This window comes from Rhineura floridana, chromosome 2, assembly GCF_030035675.1.
Source record: "Rhineura floridana isolate rRhiFlo1 chromosome 2, rRhiFlo1.hap2, whole genome shotgun sequence".
Lineage (NCBI taxonomy): Eukaryota > Metazoa > Chordata > Lepidosauria > Squamata > Rhineuridae > Rhineura > Rhineura floridana.
This window is the reverse complement of record NC_084481.1, coordinates 236,071,588-236,087,134: the sequence shown is the minus strand read 5'-3', so window position 1 is coordinate 236,087,134 and position 15,547 is coordinate 236,071,588. Positions and strand designations below refer to the sequence as shown.

Sequence of the window (15,547 nt, the reverse complement as noted above, 5' to 3'; positions counted from 1 at the left end):
GGCTCTGGGTTTTAGTCCAGTCTTTCTAAGAGCTGACCATGGGGCTGAAGCTATTTGGGGAATAGGTTGTAGCACCTTGGACAGTTCCTTGAAAGTTTGGACTAAATCCCGGACCAGATTCACTGCCCCACTGGCATTGTAGCCAACAGTCACCACTACTCCTAAGAGGCATAATACATATAAGAGCACCCCCCCCACACACACACACTGAGTGAATAAGTCCAAAAGTCTACTGAAAGCATAGAAATGCAAGGAAATCTAAAGCCCTGCCGAACTGAAGGGAAACTGTACAAAAGCTCCACCATAATAGCTTGTGCAAGTGAATCCCTCACTGGATGGTGCCCCAAAATAATAATGTAGGTGTCATCCTCTAGAAGGGCTACTCCTTCCTCCTGAAGGATCAGAGCTTCACGAGGTGGGGGGAAGAGGGAACACTAGCACCCGGATATCCAACATGCACCCTGAACAATTGGAGGGCACTGCATTGACCAGCCCCTGATCTAGACGTCTGGGGTCTGCACAGGGAGTGGGCTAGGTGCAAGGCTAAAATGTAATCTCTGGAGGGAAGGTGAGGGCAGTGCCCACAAAGCTGACCATGTAAATGAGCCATGGGGAGAAAATGTGGGAAATCCAAGAACAGGACTGGAATGTACAGTCAAAGAACGGAAGGGAAAATAAACATCCTGATGGGTTAGATCTCCTGCATGACTCACAAGCCAAGGAGGAAAGGGAATCTCCATTCCCTGTATGGTTGCAGCAGCTTCAGTCCTGACCTCCCCCTACCCCCAGCTTTGATGGCAGACCTTGACTAGGCTGAACCCCTCTGCAGACTGGGGGCAGTCAGAGGAGAATGAGCTGCATTTTAGAAGTGCTGCATTTCACAGACTGAGCCTGGGTTCACACAAATAGCGAACAAGGAGCATGCCAAGGTGATGGCAAGAGAAGGATTCTTCTTCCTGGCTTTCTAAGTGCAGGAAACAATTCCGTCAAGGAAGAAAGGGGGAAGACAGCAGAAGAAGCCAAAGTGGCTTCACAGAAAGCTTAGAGATGACCTGAAAACAAAAAAGGACACATACAGGAAGTGGAAGGAAGGCCAGGCCACAAAGGAAGAGTACGGGCAGGTATCACGGAATTGCAGGGATGGCGTCGGGAAGGCTAAAGCTGAGAATGAGCTGAGGTTAGGGAGAGATGCCAAAAGCAACAAAAAAGCTTTCTTCAGGTACATCCATAGTAAAAGACAGAGAAAAGACAGAAACAAAAGACAGAAACAAAATTCAAAGGGACCTTGATAGGCTGGAGCATTGGGCTGAAAACAACAGAATGAAATTCAACAGGGATAAATGCAAAGTTCTACACTTAACAAAAAGAAACCAAATGCACAGTTATAAGATGGGGGATACTTGGCTCAGCCATACGACATGTGAGAAGGATCTTGGAATTGTTGTTGATCACAAGCTGAATATGAGCCAAAAATCTGATGTGGCTGCAAAAAAGGCAAATGCTATTTTAGGCTGCATTAACAGAAGTATAGTTTCCAAATTGCATAAAGTATTAGTTCCCCTCTATTCAGCACTGGTTAGGCCTCATCTTGAATACTGCGTCCAGTTCTGGTCTCCGCACTTCAAGAAGGATGCAGACAAACTGGAACAGGTTCAGAGGAGGGAAACAAGGATGCTCAGGGGACTGGAAACAAAGTCCTGTGAGGAGAGACTAAAAGAACTGGGCATGTTTAGCCTGGAGAAGAGAAGACTGAGGGGAGACATGATCGCACTCTTCAAGTACATGAAAGGTTGTCACATAGAGGAGGGCCAAGATCTCTTCTCGATCGTCCCAGAGTGCTGGACACGGAATGATGGGCTCAAGTTGCAGGAAGCCAGATTTCGACTAAACATGAGGAAAAACATCCTAACTGTTAGAGCCATACGACAATGGAACCAATCACCTAGAGAGGTAGTGGGCTCTCCAACACTGGAGGTATTCAAGAGGCAGTTGGACACCATCTGTCGGGAATGCTTTGATTTGGATTCCTGCATTGAACAGGGGTTTGGACTCTATCGCCTTATAAGCCCCTTCCAACTCTACTATTCTATGATTCTTCGACTAGAGGAGCTTTCAAGCATGGAAGCTCCCGCCTGCATTCTCTTATAGGCAACCCACAAAACAAGGTTTGGTGTTGTTTATGAAACTTCAGCTACTATCTGCTGACAAGGCGGGGAACAGGGTGGCCAATTACACATTTTGCAACAAGAGGGGGGGAGAACCCCTCACATAACAAGGGAACAGCAATTTTCATAAAAATTGGATATGCTGAATTTATATGTATAAATGCAAATTTAGAAAGAATGACTATAATTAAATAGAAATGTAATACAGTACATCATTTTTAACTTATTAATTATTGCTCTTCATTTTTTACCTGCTATTTCCCATGAGGCCTCAAGATGGGTTACATTAATTGAAAAATACAATATTAAAATCATCTGATCCAGGAAGGTCTCAGTACCAACCCAGAAGGAATGGAACACAGTAAAAAGCATTGTGCGCTCTTTGAAAACCACAGCACACCTTAAATTGTGACTCCCAGCAATTCCTGAAAGTGACCTGAAAGGATGCATAGATACAAACTGGGCTGGACTATGGAGACACTTCTGACCGGACGTCTACCAGTGGATATCTATTTCTGTAGGACCCATGAATTGGTCCAGCAGGAAAGAGACTTCTGTAACACTTTCTGCAGCAGTTCAAGCCAATCAAGAAGTCATCTGGCTGCAGCAACTATTCACAGATTGTGCACAGTCCTAATCAGCACCAGGAATTTCCACCCCCGGACAGGGAACCACTCCAAAACAGTAATGTCTGCCCTTGTGGGAAAACTGCTACACTATCTTTCTGAAATTTGGCAGGCTTTAGAAAGGGCAGCCACACCTGAAATGTGCATCAGGCAGAAAATTAAGAAGTTCAAGACTTTTTTGCTTTTTAAAAACAAATAAATAACTAAATAATAATAAATAATCATAAAATTTTATTTGTTAGTCGCCCATCTGTCTGACTTAACGGACACTCTGGGCGACTTACACAATATAAAATACAATATAAAACATATGCATACAACAATCATAATATTAACATCAGTTCATTTAAACCATCCTTCAATAATACAGCATAATAGCCTAACCCACCCCAGAGATCCCATAGGCCTGCCTGAATAGCCAGGTCTTTAAGGCTCGGCGAAAAGCCATCAGGGAGGAGGCATGTCGAAGGTCAAAAGGAAGCAAGTTCCAGAGGGTGGGGGCCACGATCGAAAAAGCCCTCTCTCTGGTCCGCACCAGCCTAGCTGTTTTCACCGGTGGGACCAAGCGAAGGTCTCGTGAGGCTGATCTTGTTTGGCGGCATATTTGGTGATGCTGGAGGCGTTCCTTCAGATAAGCTGGGCCAAAACCGTATAGGGTTTTAAAGGTTAATACCAACACCTTGAATTGGGCCCGGTATACAACTGGCAACCAGTGTAACTCCATCAACACTGGGGTGATATGGTCCCGGCGATGGCTCTGCTTTATTAAGCGTGCCGCCACATTCTGTACCAGCTGCAGTTTCCGGACCGTCTTCAAGGGTAACCCCACGTAGAGCGCATTACAGTAGTCTAATCGAGAGGAGACCAGGGCATGTATCACTCGTGGGAGCAGATGTATAGGAAGGTAGGGTTGCAGCCTCTGTACCAGATGAAGTTGGTTAAATGTTAAGGGCTCCCGACACGAAACCCTCCGGGATGGATATGCCTGGAGTTTGGGAGGCTCAATCCACTCTGGAGGGGATCCTTTGCCTGCAATTTTCATCCCCTTCAAGTGTGGCCAGTAAGGAGGTGCAGGGCCACAAACCTGGTCTCCTGGCAGCAGAGTGCGGGGAACGTGTGGCCTTCTAGATGGGATTCAACAACAATTGCCATCTGCACCAGCAAGCATGGCTAATGTCCAAGGCTGATGGGAATTGTAGCTCAGCAACATCTTGAGAGCCAAATCCTCCTGACACCTGACCTATCAGAAGAGAGAAAAGGACAAGCGAGGCAGTGGAAGAGTTGGGGGCAGGCAGGCGTGCCAGAAGGAGACTCCGGGTGGCTCCCTGCTCCCTCCCTCCCCCTCTCCCAGTAAGTGGCAGCAAATCCCACTGCCAGGAGCCCAGGTGTGTGGTGCCACCCTTTCTCACTGGCTGCTCCTGATCCCCTTGTGTGAAAAGGAAAAAGTTGCATCTTTTTTAAAAGATTATCCATTACAGTCAATGTGGGTGAAACTGATCTTCTGATTGAACAGATCAGATTTTGACCTGCATGGCAAATCGAATCAGAATGACAGAGTGGATCTGAAACAGCCTTGTCTTGTGTGTATATTAAAGGCATTCCGCGACAAACAGCACTAAACAAGATTCCCACTTCTTTACAATCATCTGAAGCAATCTTTTACATTTCAAAGAATAAGTATGAAATCCCAGTTGTGTCTATCAATATTCAAAAACTGCATTAAAGTATGCACACACAGTGCATAATTTAAAGCTTTTTTAAAATCCTATGTATTTTAAAGCTTTCGGTAATTGCACTCCGTAAGAGGCAACGTCAGGAGCTAGTCCCAGCTGAGACTCATCTGCAGAGCAGCAGATCCCTGGGCTGGTTCATGGCTAATTTATGCCTCCAACAGAGATTTTATGATGGAGCTTTCATGGAGAGAGGGGTGCATGGAAAGCAGCCATGCTTGCAAGAACAACACCTGAAAACCACTTAAAATTCTCAGCACTCCCAGGGCTGAAAGGCTGAACAGGTGGGCAGGCAATTAAAAGGCAATACGCAAGGCTATGACACTCCACAATTATGGCTGGCGCTCACATGTGGACTCTTTATCCAAAGGCAGGCTACTAATTTATAGCCAATTTAAGGATATTGATAAGAGACTCTATTTATTATAACAGTATACATTATTCCAGTAATCCTTACAACAGCCCTGTAAGGTAGGCAAGAATTATTTTGCCCATATTACAGATGGCAGACTGGGTCTAAGAGAATGACTTGCATAAGGCCATTTATGTCAGAGGTAAGATTATAATGATTTAACTTCTACATCATGGATGTGGTCAGCCGGAGGATCACATACCTATATAGGCAACCTTCAAGGGGTGTGTGTGTCACATGATTGTGATGGGCGGGGTCAGAGGCAAAAGTGGGAGGAGGAATGCATGTAAATGTTTACCTTTGTAAAGTAGGCGAGTTTCACCGGCACACCTCTCCATCCTTCATCTAGGCAAGCAAGAGTCATGATCAGAGTTCAGGGACCCATGCCGGCCACACAAAACCACTCAAGGGGAGTGTGAAGCAAGGCCAGTAAGGGGTGCAGCCTGGGGAGAGTTCCAAGGGGTAGACAGAGAGGCTTGGAGGGCCACATTTGGGCCTCAGACCATCCCCCACCCCAGTTCTAAACTAAGATAAGAAGTGAGGTCCCCCAAGGAAACTTGGCGCCTACCAACACTCCGAATTTGGACCCCCAAGGTCAGCACTGGAACGAGTACTTTTTAAACTGTTCATAAATAAGTTGGAGTTAGGGACGAAGGGGAGACAGTGCCGATGACACGAAATTGTTCAGGATGGTAAGACTGCAAAGGAAGCGCGAGGGACTCCAAAAGGATCTCTCCTAACTGGGACAGTGTACACACCACTTTGCAGTTACAGCACATTCCCCTCCCCTAAGAATCCTGGGAACTATAGTTTGGCAAGGGTGGCAAGAATTGCAGCTTTATGATGGGTCAGCTACAGTTCCTGGGGTTCTTGTGGATGGGTGGGTGCTTTAAATGTACTTTGAATGTATGGTGCGTACATGTCCTAAAGGACTGAAGACAGATGAAAGAAACTCCATGCCGTGCATTGTTAAACCCTGGGATTCAAAAACTGATGCAAATCGGAGACTTTAAAAGAGGATCAGACAAATCCATGGAGGATGGGGCTATCAAAGGATATTATCTTCTGCCACCTGTTGGAGACAGCATCCCTCCGAATATCAGCGGTTGGAATTGCAAGTGGGGAGAGAATGCTCTTTGCGCTCAGGCCCTTCTTGCAGGCTTCCCTTTGGGTCGTCTGGTTGGCTGCTGTGAGAACAGCACGCTGGACCAGATGGACCTTTGGCCTGACCCAGCAGTCATGCTCTTCTTATGTTCTTAGGCTCACGTCCTCATCCCCCCCACTGACTTTCAGAGGACGATCACCGTGGTCCAAGCCACAAGGGAAGCAGCTTCTTTGTACCACCGTGGCATATTGCAGTCAATGACCGATTGTGATGTCTCCTGATCCCCAACAGAAGTCTAGATCTTTTATGAATGCTGGTGGTAATCTACCACAGAGCTTGCAGAGCTCTCCTCTGGCACATGCCACCCAACAAGAAGCACATTAGGCAGAGACTGCCTGTCGTTATGCAGACCCTGCCCAGAGGTTTGAGAATATTCCACAGCAGGGCTGACAAGGTTACTGAGGCAGCGCTGGCAGCGGGAGGGGACCCTGCTTCAGCTTTACATAAACAATTGTCACAAGACAGAAGAAGTGGCAAGACACCAGAAACTCCAAGCAAAGGCATCCCTGAATGAACCTCTCGGTGGCCCATGCTCCTTTTGCATGCATTCCCCCATAAGACCCTTCTCTTCTACTCCATGTACACAATAATCTGCAAATAATTCTTTTTTAAAAATCACATTTTAAATTGCATTTAACTTATATTTTCAAATATCTTTTCTCTCAAGATATGCTTTTCTAAACATATTTTAATCTAGCAGGGATGGAACAGCCAGCTGGGCCAGGGAAGGGATTAATGCCTCTCTGCGAGAGGGGGTGGTCCCTGGCTGCCTGAAAGAGGCGGTAGTGAGACCACTCCTGAAGAGACCCTCCCTGGACCAAGAAAATCTTAATAACTATAGGCCGGTAGCAAATGTTCCATTCCTGGGCAAGGTCCTTGAATGAGTGGTGGCAGGCCAACTCCAGACACTCTTGGATAAGACCGATTATCTCGATCTATTTCAGTCCGGTTTCAGGCCTGGGTTTGGCATGGAAACAGCCTTGGTCGCCCTCTGTGATGACCTCTGTCAGGAGAGAGACAGGGGGAGTGTGACTCCGTTGATTCTCCTTGATCTCTCAGCAGCTTTCGATACCATCAACCATGGTATCCTTCTGCGGAGACTGGCTGAGTTGGGAATGGGAGGGACTGCATGGTGGTGGCTCCGCTCCTACTTGGCAGGTCGGCTCCTGAAGGTGGTGCTTGGGGAACATTGCTTGGCACCCTGGACTCTCCAGTATGGGGTTCCACAGGGGTCAGTTCTGTCCCCCATGCTGTTCAACATCTACATCAAACCGTTGGGTGCAGTCATCCAGAGCTTTGGAGTGCGTTGCCATCAGTATGCTGATGACACGCAGCTCTATTTCTCCTTTTCATCTTCTTCAGGTGAGTCTGTCAATGTGCTGAACTGGTGCCTGGCTGCGACAATGGACTGGATGAGGGCTAATAAACTGAGGCTCAATCCAGACAAGACTGAGATGCTGTTAGTGGGTAGCTCTTCTGACCGGCTGGTGGATGTCCAACCTGTTCTGGATGGGGTTGCACTCCCCTTGAAGGAGCAGGTTCATAGCTTGGGGGTTCTCCTAGAGCCATCTCTGTCACTTGAGGCTCAGGTAGCCTCGGTGACACGCAGTGCCTTCTACGAACTTCGGTTGGTGGCCCAGCTATGCCCCTATCTGCACAGGAATAAACTGGCTTCAGTTGTCCATGCTCTGGTAACCTCCAAGCTAGATTGCTGCAATGCACTCTACGTGGGGATGCCTTTGAAGATGGTTCAGAAACTGCAGCATGTGCAAAATGCAGCGGCCAGATTGGTAACAGGGATCAGACGGTTCGAACATATAAAACCGATTCTGGCCCGCTCCAGGTGCCTACTCCGAGGGAAGTTCGGAGGATGGCAACAAGGGAGAGGGCCTTTTCAGTGGTGGCCCCCAAATTATGGAATGATCTCCCTGATAAGGTTCGCCTGGCACCAACATTGTTATCTTTTTGGTGCCAGATCAAGACTTTCCTTTTCTGTCAGGCATTCTAACAGCATGTGCTGAGCTCTGACCCCAGGTCTTTTACCTGGTGTATCTGTGCTTCATGGTTTTAAACTTTGTATGGTTTTTAAAATTGTATATTTGTTTTTAATGTTGAATGTTTTAAATTTTTGTAAACCGCACAGAGAGGTTTGGCTGTGGGGCAGTATATAAATGTAATAAATAAAATAAATAAATGAAATAAAATATAGCAGCTTAAGGAATAATGGGAAAAATTACATACTTTTTTGGAAAAAATAACCACAAGTAAAAGGAGAACCAGGAATTGGGATAACTAGTGGAACACAATTTATGGCAAATCATAACCGGCAGCCCATCTGAAGAACTGCAAAATGAAACGTAATCAGATAGTGAACCCTATCCCTACTCATGAGTCACCCAGTCAACCTCCTGTCCTCTACTGCAATGTCCCCAATAAATGGCCATCTTGGCTCTGCTACAGAGAAAGAAGACCAGAGTACTTCACTGAAATGTCAATATGGAGACAACTCCTGCTGTTTGGGTGCAGAACTAGACTCTGCCACATCAAACTTGAAGAAGAGAGCCCGGCTCCTACTGTTGGCTGTCAATTATCCCTTTGTCACTTATTGCTTAGTGGCCGGGCACATCAGTAATCTGCTATTTCTAGTCTCTGCTCCAGCGTTAATGCCATCCTATTTTATCACTCAGTTCTGCTTATTAGAGGAGCTGTTTTCCTTATCAGGGGATTACAGGCATCCTCAGAGCCAAGCAAGTTGTTATGCATGTTAAAGGAATAATTTATATATTGGAACACACACACACACACACACACACACACACACACACACACAGTGACATGCATACAGCCCTCATCTCAGATAATTCTTTAATATGTTGACATCGAAAGAATCTCTCTCTCTCTTTCTCTCTCTCTCTAAAACGTTAGACAAAACAGGCTGACAATGGAGAGATTAAGAATCAACACAACCTTTTCACTCTGGACCTTAGGAAAGAAGATAAAAGGGCAGTTTATGACATGATTTCATTACACAGTGCCACATCACTAAGGCACAGAGATTGGAGGGGATCATCCTTCCTTAAGGAACCCATCAGAATCTAACATCCGTACTGTGTTGCTCATCACGAGGGCTGCTGCAATCTCAACAGAGCGATTTACTTAATCCACCCGTAACTCATTTCCAAAACGAGCATGAAGCTGTCGCTTCAGCAACAGCCGAGATTCACAGGGCTGGGAGGGGGCCTGAAGGTCACCGACATTGCCCGACTGAACCCAGGCAGACGCCAGCTGACCCTGGGCATTCATTTAATATCGCCTAGCCTTTCTAGGGCACTTGCCAGTGAACAAAAGGCTTGCACGATCCACGCGGCTGCCCTTCGTCCATGACCAGTCCCATTGTCCTCCGGTCTTCAGTGAGCCTGGCTGAGCCAGGAAAGAGACACAGAGCAGCCCTTTCAGATCAGTAGAGGTCAACCTTTCGGAAATGGACAGGCAGGGGCCTTGGGGAGCTACAGTCAACCCTGCACCAGCCCTTGGCATCCGTGATAGCTGTCTCCCACAGAGCTTTCATTGATGCTGTTCTGCTTGGCCTCAGCCTCCTCCTCCTGGGAGCCATGATTTTCCTGCCTGCAGTCTCCCTTTGGAGCAGTGCCCCATTCCATGGGCATTGTGGGGGAAATGGAAACTGACAGTGAGGGACATGGAATGGTGACCATCACTGCAGCAGCCACCATTTATTTAATTTAAGAGGGGGGGGAGCAGCTACCATCGCTGTCAACACCCAGCAAGTTGCCACCCATGAAACTGGAGAACAATCCAGGCTGGGTGGGGAACTTGAGCTCAGGGCCAATGTGGCCCTTGAGGTCTCTTTACCTGGCCCTTGGAACTCTCCCCAAGCTCACCAACCCTGCTTTGCACTTGGAGTGCTTTTGCCTGGCTGGAATGTGTCCTTCACCTCCAATAGTTCCTGGAGGACATGTTCACAGCATGGAGGACAGAGACACGTGTTTGAGTTAGGGTTGTCAGGCTCAGGGCCTGAGACTGATCCTGTATCTTTAGGAGAAGAGAAAGTCAGCCAAGTGCAGGTGTTCTTGCAACCCTGTAATGGGAAAAACCACAAGGTGGGATTCTCCCTTCCCCCTGCACAACTTTTAAAGATACAGAAGACCTCTTGGTTGCCAGGCCCAGCCTCCAGAGGTCTTCTGTATCTTTAAACGTTGTGCAGGGGGAAGGCAGAATTCCACCTTGTGGGAACACCTGCACTTGGCTGACTTTCTCTTCTCCCAAAGATACAGGATCAGTCTCAGGACAGGAACCTGGCAACCCTAGTTTGAGTCCACGTAGAAAGTAACTTACTGTACAGAGGTGACAGGTATATTTGTTGCTCCACCCACTTTGCTTCAGATTCAGCTCACAAGCGGCATGTGGTCCCCATGAAGGTTTCCCAGGAAGGAAGGCAGCCCTGAAAAGTCTTCCACACCCTGATCTATTTCTTTCTCCTCACTGGTCTTAAGCGATGCCTTCCAGGAGTTGAGCTGATGAGTTGAAAAAGCCCTTGATGGAGGAACTTGCCTCTGGAAGCATCATTTCCACAGCTGATGCAGGATCAGTAGCGACGTACAGTCAAGCCCCACAGATACAATTAAGCTGCAGCTGAAGCTGGTGAATTAGGTGGGTGTAAATGCACCCAATTACACCTCTGTGTAATGCTGTAAACCTCCATTATGTCTGCTGCATTCCTGATGAATGCATGTTGATTTTATGGCAACTGCTTAATTGTTTGTTTCTGATTAAGCCAGACAATCTGCCGATTAGAAACCAGGCCAGCTGATGGCCACATTGCTTGTGTAAAATGCGCTTTCAGAAGATGCAAAGAGGATGCCACCCCTTCCCCTCCCACAACAAAAATGGAGAAGCAACGAATATGCTGTGTAACATGGGAAGCAGGCAGGTCATGGGCTCCTGCTGGGAGGAAGGGAGGGATATAAATCAAATAATAAAATAAATAATAATAATAAAAATAATAAACAGTTCCTGCTAAGTTGGGTGTGCAAGTGAAGGTACCGTGACCCTGAAGGTGCCCATTTCCCATCATGCAACTCCAGCAGTGTAAATTCAGTCTTAAGGTCTTACATTCTGAGGTTGCAAATCTTGGCTGAATTTTGGTGCATGCCCACCAAAATTCACCTTGGGAAACTGGGGTGTGTTTACTGGAGCACTTTTTCTTTACCGCTGTGGAACACAACCACCTGACTATGTCACATCTGTGACAGCCCACTTTAAACCCAAATGAGAGAAACCAGCTCAACTCACCTAGTTCCATACTCCACCCCCCTCACTGGAATCAGCAACCACACCTCACCTGCCTTTTATTTATTATGTATTGTTTTATATATTTATTTATTAAATTTATATCCCACCCTTCCTCCCAGAAGGAGCCCAGGGTAGCAAACAAAAACACTACAAACACTCTAAAACATCTTAAAAACAAAAGATTTAAAACATATTAAAACAACACATCTTTAAGAATACATTAAAACAAAGCAGCTTTAAAAACATTTAAAAAAAAAAACAAAACAAAACCCAGCTTTAATAGCATCTTAGAAAGCAGCTGTAACACACACACACTGGGATAAGGTCTCTACTTAAAAGGCTTGTTGAAAGGGGATGGTCTTCAGTAGGTGCCAAAAAGATAGCAGAGATGGTGCTGTCTAATATTTAGGGGGGGGAAATTCCAAATGGTAGGTGCCACAGCACTAAAGCTCCACCACTGGGAAGCGCCAGCCACTGGGAAAGGGGAGAAATTCAATTCAATTCGCACTCATAGCCGAATTTAGCAAATCTGCTCTTTCTGAAACAATATTAGAACTGAAATACAGCCATCCTTTGAAATTTGCGCACCTGAATTTTGTGATGCAGCACTCTATTTATTATTTATTTATTAAACTGCTATCCTGCCCTTCCTCCCGGAAGGAGCCCCCGGGCGGCAGACAAAGGACAAAACAGTAAAAAAAAACCTTTAACATGTCAGAAACAAAACGTCTTTAAAACATTTTAAAAATAAAACATCTTAAAAAAATCTTTTAAAAATATATTTAAAAAGCAATCAGTGTTTGCAAAAATGTATACATTAGGGGAAAGTATGCATAAACACTAATATATTAGTGAAAATAACATACAAACATGCATTAGGTTAAATTGCTTGCCAAAAAAGTATACATCAGTTAAAACTTCATGCACAAATATGTTTATTTGGAGAAATTCACACTAAAATGCTAAAGAATTTTCATGAGGTTTACTTAAACAAATTTTTGCAAATTGGTGCAGAGATATAGAGAACTGAATTTAAGATTAGAAAAATGAGACACAGAGAGGCCCCAAAGGGACAGATCACTCCATCCCTACTAGCCACTGGGAGCAATCCAACTGCCAGGCAGCTGGAGGAGAGGGGGCCAGTGGAGGAGGATCTGGTGGAAAGCTCCACAGGATCTTCCTCCTGTTTGGAAACTGCTGGTGTGGCTGAATGCCAGTTCTGCCAGGAGCCATGCAAACGAGCTGGCCGGAAAGCACCAGCTCTGGCTAGCAGGTCTCCAAGAAATAAGCTGTTCCCTGTAGGTCTGAATGGGATTTTTTAAATACTCTGCCGGCCTTTTGCCAGCAGAATTCACAGGGGAATGGGGACCTGGGGAGGGGTCAGAATAGGAGAAGGCTCTCCCGTAAGCATCCCCTCTGTGGCTTCTCCCCCAACATGCCTCTGGAACTCCCCATTTTTGGGCCTTCCACCAGCTTCCACTAGGCCACCATCTGCTGGGCTGCCTGTCCCTGGCGGACCCCCGGCAGTGCTGGGAGGGTCCTGGTGCAGCCACAGCTCTGCCATGATGGAGATGATGGAGGGCTGCTGTTGTCAGAGCCCGCCAGAGCCTGGTGCTGACGGGAGCCTCCCAGTGCTGCTGCAGATCCATGGCATCCAACTCACCCCAGCTTGGTGGATTGCTCCCTTTCTCTAGCAGAACCCGGCTTCCCCAGAACAAACCCCGCCAGACTAATCTCATCTCGTTTTTTGATTGGGTAACCTCCCTGGTAGACTGTGGGGATGCTGTGGACATAATATATCTCGACTTCAGCAAAGCTTTTGACAAAGTGCCCCATGATATTCTGATTAGCAAGCTAGCTAAATGTGGGCTGGATGGAACAGCTATCAGGTGGATCCACAGTTGGCTCCAGAATCGTACTCAAAGAGTGCTTATTAATGTTTCCTTCTCAAACTGGGCGGGAGTAACGAGTGGGGCACCACAGGGCTCAGTCCTGGGCTCAGGGCTCTTCAACATTTTTGTTAATGACTTGAATGAGGAGGTACAGAGCATGCTTATCAAATTTACAGATGATACAAAATTGGGGGGTATAGCTAATACCGTGCAGTACAGAAACAAAATTCAATGGGATCTTGATTCAGTTCACATTTAAAGCTGAATTTATCAAATTCACACTTTCCAAACAATATGAGTACCGAAACTCAGCCATCCTTTGAAATTCACACTAATTCAAATTTTGCAATGCAGTTTGCCAATGTTTACAAAAATGCATAGATTAGTGGAAAGTGGGCATAACAATTAATATATGAGTGAAAATAACATGCAAATGCATTATATGAGGACACATTGCTTGGTAAAATGTGTACATTTACTCAAAACTGGCTACAAAAATGTGTTTATTAGGAGAAAAACTGCAAACCGCCCAGAGAGCTTCGGCTATGGGGTGGTATATAAGTACAATAAATAAATAAAATGAATAAATTCACACTAAAATGCTGGAGAATTTTAATGAAGATTTAAAACACACACACACACATTGCTACAGAAATTTGGAGTACTGAATATAAGATTGGAAAAAATGAGAAACCGAGAGGCCCAAAACTGACAGATTTCTGCACCCTAGTAAGGACCTCTAATTTCTTTCTTTCATTCATTCATTTTCAAATCCTGGAAGGTATGGATTCAAGATGGCCATCATTTTTACCCATTGAGAAGCTATCCAAAAGACATTTGTCAGTTTTGCAAAGTCTGCAAGCATTGGGGTGGTGGTGGAGCAACATCAGCAGGAAATGGAAACTGAAATAAAATGAATTCACACTCCAGGAAAGCCTTGAGATGGTATTATTTTGCTTGCTTCTCCTCCACAACCACAGCCAATGATTGATGAGGATTTTACATTCCAGCTCCTTTCTGGAAGGTGACAGTCATCATCACTTCCCCAGATGTTTAAGACACCATTTCAAAACTGATTTCTCAATACAGGTTGGGATAAGTCCCTGAGCCTATGAAAATCTATTGTTGGCTCCAGACAATCAGAGTAATCCCACTCCAGTCAATAGGCTGAGTGATGCATTCAGATTCTCCTTCCTTATTAAGAGAGTGTCCTCATATTCCAGATGCTTTGTGTCCACAGTTGCATGTATTCTGTAATTAAGAAGTGTATTCTGTCACATAACTGAAATCCTCTGAGGGGCAGTCAGGATTTAGGAATGGGCGAATCTATCTGTTTCCGTATTGTGCAGTTCCTCACCTTTCCAATCTTAAATTCAGTTTGGATTCCTGCATTGAGCATTATAGGCCCCTTCCTACTCTACAATTCTATGATTCAGTTATCTGCAGTTCCATATCAGCTTGCAATGTTTTTTAGAAGTCCATACTGAATCAAAGTTCCCCACCATCATTATTAGGATTTATAAGTAGATAAATCCTACCTGCAAAAGGTTCAGGAAAGGCCAACCATAATGATCAAGGGGATGGAGCAATTCCACATGAGGAACATTTGTGGGTTTTTTAGTTTAGAAAAAAAGGTAAGAAGGGCCATGTTAGAAGTGTATAAAAATATGCATGGTATGGAGAGAGCGGATAAAGAAAAGTTTTTCTCCCTCTCTCACAATACTAGAACTCACGGACATCTGATGAACCTGGCTGCTGAAAGAGTCAGGACAGACAAAAGAAAGTCCTTCTTCACTCAGTACATAATTAAACTATGGAATTCGCTAATGCAGGAGGCAGTGAGGGCCACCAGCTTGGGCAGATTTTAAAAGGGGATTGGCAAACCCATTAATCCAATGCCTCCAAATGGCAGTTGTTGGGAATCACAGGTGGGGAGAGCTCTGGTGCATTCAGGTCCTGCTCTTGGGCTTCCCCTTGGGACACGTGGGTGGCCACTGTGAAAACAGGATGCTGGACTAGATGGGCCTTGTTCTGACCCCAAAGGAAGGAGCACCACTGTCATGAAACAAATTGTAAAAAAAAAGTAACTGTGAGCTGGGGGCAGTTCCAGGCCACCTTCCCTTCCCCCTGCCAATTTTGAGCAGAAACCTCTTTGTAGAAAATGTTCAGTTCAGCCTAGATAGATAGTTATACAGAGGGATCTCTCCTTTTGGAAATGCTTGGAGATGAGTAGATGACTGCACACCC

General features: G+C 45.7%; 1 protein-coding gene across 5 annotated transcripts in view; it reads right to left on the bottom strand.

Moving 5' to 3' along the window:
* MDGA2 (MAM domain containing glycosylphosphatidylinositol anchor 2) overlaps nucleotides 1-15,547 on the bottom strand; it is a 588,493-nt gene that overhangs the window by 256,431 nt on the left and 316,515 nt on the right. Inside the window, exon 1 of one of the 5 annotated variants that reach the window (XM_061612639.1) lies at nucleotides 10,452-10,492. The exons of the other annotated variants lie outside the window; for them this stretch is intronic. The gene's annotated coding sequence lies outside the window, so the exon portion shown is untranslated. Of the gene's footprint in view, nucleotides 1-10,451; nucleotides 10,493-15,547 lie in introns of those variants that run through there. 5 annotated transcript variants of the gene reach the window in all.